Raw genomic sequence first — 6,681 nt, 5'->3', positions numbered from 1 at the left:
GTTAAAATGGCGACATTTGGCCAGTCTTCAGCTTGTGACAAAAAATATCCGTTTTCAATGAGAATTAGTGTTATACTTTCGATTCGTCGTAATTATTGGTTAGAAAAAAGCTTTTGTAATAAAATGGACAATTCAATTTGATTGTTTGATTGGACACGATTTCAAGGCTTATCCATTTCTCTTTGACCGTGGAGTATGTTCCATGTCGTTGTAACGCGCTATGATTGATACTTCAAAGGAGCACCAACGTTACTACGTAAGTTGGAAATGACGAAAGAAATTTTGTTTTGGAAGTTCCAGGAATTCCAACGCAAGACTGTCATCTTTTTTCCCTTTAAAATATGTGGGAGAACAATCATAATCCCCTTAAACTAAAAGATTAAGAACCCTCAAAATAGTCCCGCCTAAATCACATATCACCTGTCAATATTTTTTTCTAATTTAATTGCTCCCCACCACTCTCATTGGGGATAAATTGCACAATATTTGTCACTAATAAGTAATAAATCTATACCATAAATAAAAATATTTGATTTTGTACTTAAATGGAATTGCATAGTTATAGTAACAATCTTTAACATAGATCATGGAACCTTTATGATTGTATTTGATGATATTTTTCTTTATATTTTAAGAGAGATTGAAGAGAAAAGGGAGAGTCTCGAAAAAATAGAATGACATATATAAAAAAACAGAGGGGGCATATTACTCTAAATTTTATAATTGTGTAAGTTTATATACTCTCTATTAGACTTTTTACGTAATTTAAATTGACAATGTTTATGGAAGATATCCACTAGTGTTTTGTTTCTATTATGAAGAACTTACGAATAATATATATTTCTTACACTTTAACTTTATATCCTTTGGATAAAAAAGAATATTTGGTCCGATTTTATTCAGGAAAATGGAATCCAGCACAATCTAATTATGCAACTGTTGCAAAAGAAGTTCTTGCGATAGTAAGATGTGTTTTAAAATTTCAAAATGATTTATATAATCAAAAATTTATAATTAGGACAGATAGCAGTTCTGCAAAATTTATGTTCCAAAAAGATTATTTTAATTAACGTTTGCATATGATTATTATAACATATATCCTATCTGATCGTAATAAGTTCAATAGTGTAATGGTATGTTATTAGTGAATCTATAAAATCTTATTAAAAGGCTAGCCTCAAAAGGCCACGCAGACAATGCCACGTAGGATAAGGAAAAGCCACGTATGCATTTGCAATGCCACATCTTAATTCGCATGTCACTCTAATCTATAAAATTTTATTAAAAGGCTACTTGAAACACGTATTAAATGTCACGTAAACATCGACTAAAAGCCACCTAGGATTATAAATGTCACGTAGACATCGACTAAAAGTCACCTAGCAATAAATTATTTTTTTAATCCACTCTTTTTTCCTTCTTTAAAAAAAACAAAATTGGATTAGTAATCTCCTGTTCTTTTACTCCACCCACATATGAATCAACTACATATACAATTTTCAAAAGGGTTATTTAACACGAATACTCTGAACTATGAGGATCCTTCTCAAAATACTACATACTTACATTTAACTATGAATACTATCAACTAACATATCATTTATCACCTAATAGAATATGTGGAAGGGTTACCTGTTACACATGTTGTCTCAGTTTAAAACACACAAATTTACCCCCAAATTTTAACCTCATTCATTCTATTTCTCTTATTACACATTCTTTTATCTCTCTTATTACCTTCCTTTCCTTTATATCAATTTTGGGGTAAAAGTCAATTTAGCTTGAGGTGACCATGGGATGTTATTGTCACGATGGTCATGGTACGGTGTAGAGCGGCTTCGTTGGCGTAGTTGAACCGGGTTTTTCGATGGTGAGTATCGATGGTGGACAGCTCAACTTTGCTGCTTTTAGTTGAATTGAGGCGGGAATGGGATTCGATGCTCCAGTCATGGCGGCTCGATTATGATTCAGGCGAGATGTATATGGTTGTGTGATGGTGTCGATGATGATTGGATGTGGCTCAATTCTGATTCAATCATGGCGGCTCGATTATAATTCAGGCGAGATTTATGTGGCTCTTAGTTTATGCATCAAATATGTCGATGATTGGAAAGCAAGGAATTAGTGGCGGTGATAGAGGATTTGCTGGGTTGGTGGGGCGGTCGTTTCCGGTGGGATTGAGTTTTTAAGGCGCGATAGTATATTAATATTATTATGATTAAGGAAAAATCAAAGGCAATGCATTGTATATTACTTATTTTAATTCGAAAAAGGTGAAGTACTTATTTGTTGTGTTTTTATTCATTTAAGACAATATTTTATTGTGTAACTTAATTAGGCAAATCAATGGATTGCTGTGACTTTGAAATTATGGTTTGGAGAGAGGAAAGATTGGAGAGAGAAGGGTTTTGTATAAGAGAAGAAAAAAAGCAGGGAAATTGGAGCCAGTGTAATGGAGTTGTAAAGGGAAAGAGATGAAGTTGTAATGGGGAAAGAAATGAAGTTGTTTATTAAAAAAAAATGGGCCCCACCGCAAAGGTTACCTGCTGCACCAGGTAAAAAAGAGGGGAATTCTATTACAAGAGAAGGAGTGCATTAGTTGGTAATATTCATAGTTAATTCATAGGTCGGAGTATTTTGAGAAGGACGCTCATAGTTTAGAGTATTCCCATTAAATAACCCTTTTCAAAATATCATCTTCCCCAATTTTTTTTGCCAAAATGCCTTTGGATTGTCGATGTCCGCGTTGAGATATATTTCTATCTATACAATATAGTTAAATGACTAGCTAAATCATCTATAAAATACCATTAAAAGACTAACCTGATTAGTATTTAATTGCCATGTGACAACTCTCAAAAACCTCCTAATATGCTATAATATTTCATGTCTAATTAAGTTCTAATAATAATAATAATAATAATAATAATAATAATAATAATAATAATAATAATAATAATAATAATAATAACACATTCAAGATGTTTTATTATGCATTTACTGCACTTTTGTTTTTCATCTTCTCCCATTCATTGTAAGTTCGTAACCTAATTTCAACCTTTCATCTTACTCTTGAATTCTTAATCTTAATGAATGTTATATCATTTTATATATATATATATATATATATATATATATATATATATATATATATATATATATATATATATATATATATATATATATATATAGAGAGAGAGAGAGAGAGAGAGAGAGAGCAAAGTTCTTCTAAGTCCCTTTTTTTTTGAGTCCATAAGTCCCTCCCACAAACCTTGGATCATGCATGGTGGAAGGTTGAGATTGAAAGCAAAAAATACACTTAACACTAATTAATTCACTTCTCTCTCTAGTTTTAATAATACATTCACTAATTCATTATCATACACAATTAACACCATATTTTGTCTTATACTTCAAAGTTTATGAAAATTTTGTTAACATTTTTCCTGTTTCGGGTTTTTTCATTTTTTTTTCGAGACAAGTTTTCGACATTTTAGGATTTTACGAGTGTAATTTTAACAGCAAAAATTGTAATTTTAAGGAATATTTTCGAGAATTTAGCGTTTTACAAGTTTAACTTCAATCTTTTCCGAGTGATTTTAACGAATAATATTTTGAATTTTTGTCATTTTATCACAAGTTATTGTAATTTAGCATTTTACGAGTGTTATTTTAATGACATAAAGTGTTATTTTACTCCAGGTAAGTGTAATTTCAGTCCAATGAGATTGTTATTTTTAGTCAAGGAGAATGTAATTTTAGTCCAGAAAAGTGTAATTTTAGTTCAGAAAAGTATAATTTCAGTCCACAGTCCATAGTCCATTGAGAGTGTAACATTAGTCCAATGAGAATATGACCAAGTCCATTAAGAGTGTAACATTAGTCCAATAGAGGTAAATGTAATTCTAACAGAAAAAAGTATAATTCTAACAACAAAAAGTGTAATTCTAACAACAAAAGGTGTAATTTTAACAGAAAAAAGTGTAATTTTAATGAAGAAAAGTGTAATTCTAACAGAAAAAAGTGTAATTCTAACAACAAAAAGTGTAATTTTAACAGAAAAAAGTGTAATTTTAATGAAGAAAAGTGTAATTTTAACAGAAAAAAGTGTAATTCTAACAACAAAAAGTATAATTTTAGGAGAAAAAGTGTAATTTTAGCTGAAAAATGTATAATTTTAAGCTAAAAAAGTGTAGTTCTAACAACAAAAAGTGTAATTTTAGCAGAAAAAGTGTAATTTTAGCCAAAAAAAGTGTTATTCTAGCAGAAAAAAGTATAATTTTAACAGAAAAAAGTGTAATTTTAATGAAGAAAAGTGTAATTTTAACAGAAGAAAGTGTAATTCTAACTAAAAAAAAAATGTAATTTAATGGAAAAAAGTGTAATTTACTACCGGAAAAAAGTTATACCTAATGTCATACTAACACCCAAAAAAAAATGCATGTAACAAGACAAAAAATATAAACAAAATCTGAAAAAAATAAAAAAAAAATCATTTACTACCGGAAAAAAGTTATATAATATACATGTACACACGAAAAAAAAAAAAAATCTGATCGTGAAAGCAAGAAGAGAAAGGAGAAATAAAAGAAAAAACAAAACAATAAAACAAGAAGAGAAAGGAGAAATAAAAGAAAAAACAAAACAATAAAACACCCCCCATCCCAGATTCCCAGGCAACTAATTAAAAAAAAAAAAAAAAAAAATTGCCAGATCTGAAAATCGAAAAAGGAGGAAAAAGAATAGAAAAAAAAAAGAAAAAAAAAAAGCAATAACAACACCACCAGCCACCGCAACCCACTAAACTAAAAAAAAAAAAAAAAAAAAAAAAAAAAAAGAAGAAAAAATGGCAGCTCTGAAAATCGAAAAAGGAGGAGAAGAAAGGGGAGGGGAAGGCAATGGTTGGTGGTGTCGTTGGTGCGAGGTGGAAGGGAGTGGTGTTGCATGGGGGTGGTGGGTGCGTGGGGATGGAGCCGGCTGGGGAGGAGGGTGGCGGATCTGGAAAAAAGAGAAGGGGAGGGCGGTGGAAGTGTGTGCGGTGGTGGCTGATGAAGGAGTGGAGGTGGCGGTCGTGGCTGGTGAGGGAGGGGAGTGTGGGCTGTGGTGGTTGCTATGCGGAGGAGATCGTGCGGCGGTGGTGGCTGTGAGGTGTGGGGTGTGCGGCGGTGTGGTGGGTGGGGTGAGGTGGTGGTGCGGCCGAGGAGGTGGTGTCGGCTGAGGAGGTGGGTTGGTAAGGAAAAGAGGGGGACTTTTTTTTTGAATTTTTAGGTTTTGAATTTATTGGGTTTTTGATTTTATTGGGTTTTTTGATAGAGAAGGTGAATGAATTGTGTGAGATGAGAGATAAATGGGTGTGATGATAAATTATATATAGTGAAATTAGTGATAATTAGGGAGGATTAGTTAAGGTAGTAAGAGAGAGTGTTTTTTTGGCTAATTAATCACCTTTTTGTGTTTTGATCTCCACCACCCATCTTCCTCATCCAATGGCTTGGATGAGAACTCATGGACTCAAATGTAAGAGGAGGAGGGAGGTCGAGTAAACGGGTTTTAAATTTTGTTTTATTTATTTTTTTGGTTTTTTGTGCTGATCTCGCATTTGGTTAGTACTTCAGTGCTCTTCAATTGCTTTTTCTAAAAAAAAAGGCCCACTGTCTTATGCTTTTACGAAACTCACACCATAAGGTCATGTTCAGACCTTTTTTGATTGGTTGTTTATGTACTGACTTTATGATATATTTTGTGGGCAAGATTTTCAAATTTATCATCTTGTTTTATAATTTTTCAAATCTCGTCTTATAAAAAATCGTCTTGTTATATATTTTTTTTAGAATTACTTTTCAGATCTTGTTTTGTTTGGTTCCTTTTTCATCTTTCATTTTTTGTTGGGCTTTTTTTAGTACTTTTCATTTTTTTTTAATTTACACTATTATGAAAGTGTAAATGTGGTGTTTTCATATCTGATTTTTTAAAGTTACACGGTATGTCCTCACATTTACATTCTTATTTCTTTAAATTTACACTCGTATTTTCTCACATTTACACTCGTATTTTCTTAAAGTTACACTAGTTTTATATTTTTTTTCAAATTTCTTTTCGTAGATCTAATAAATATATACTAGATTTTTGAAAAAAAATCGTATTATCATGATTTTTATTCTTAGATCTAATAAATATATTTATTATACTCATATTTCTTTACATTTACACTCGTATTCCTTTACATTTACACTCATATTTCTTTACATTTACACTCATTTTTCAGATTTACACTCGTATTTCTTTACATTTACACTTGTATTTCTTTACATTTACACTTATATTACTTTACATTTACACGCATTTCTTAGATTTACACTCGTATTTCTTTACATTTACACTCATATTTCTTTACATTTATACGCATTTTTCAGATTTACACCCTTATTTCTTTACATTTACACTCGTACTTCTTTACATTTACACTCCTATTTTTTACATTTACACTCGTATATCTTTACATTTACACTCGTTAAAATTATATAGATTTGCACTCATATTTTTTGTGGATATGAGTTGGTGGTGGAGGACGACGGTGGTGGTGTTTTTTGGTAGTCGAACTAAAGTTTTACTCGTAAAGGACAAAAGTGACACTTATAAAGGACCAAAGTTACACTCAAAGGACCAATTTACTCTTAAAAT

The sequence above is a fragment of the Silene latifolia genome, chromosome 2 (genome assembly GCF_048544455.1).
Source record: "Silene latifolia isolate original U9 population chromosome 2, ASM4854445v1, whole genome shotgun sequence".
Classification (NCBI taxonomy): domain Eukaryota; kingdom Viridiplantae; phylum Streptophyta; class Magnoliopsida; order Caryophyllales; family Caryophyllaceae; genus Silene; species Silene latifolia.
The sequence above is the reverse complement of the archived record's forward strand: the minus strand, read 5'-3'. Positions refer to the sequence as shown.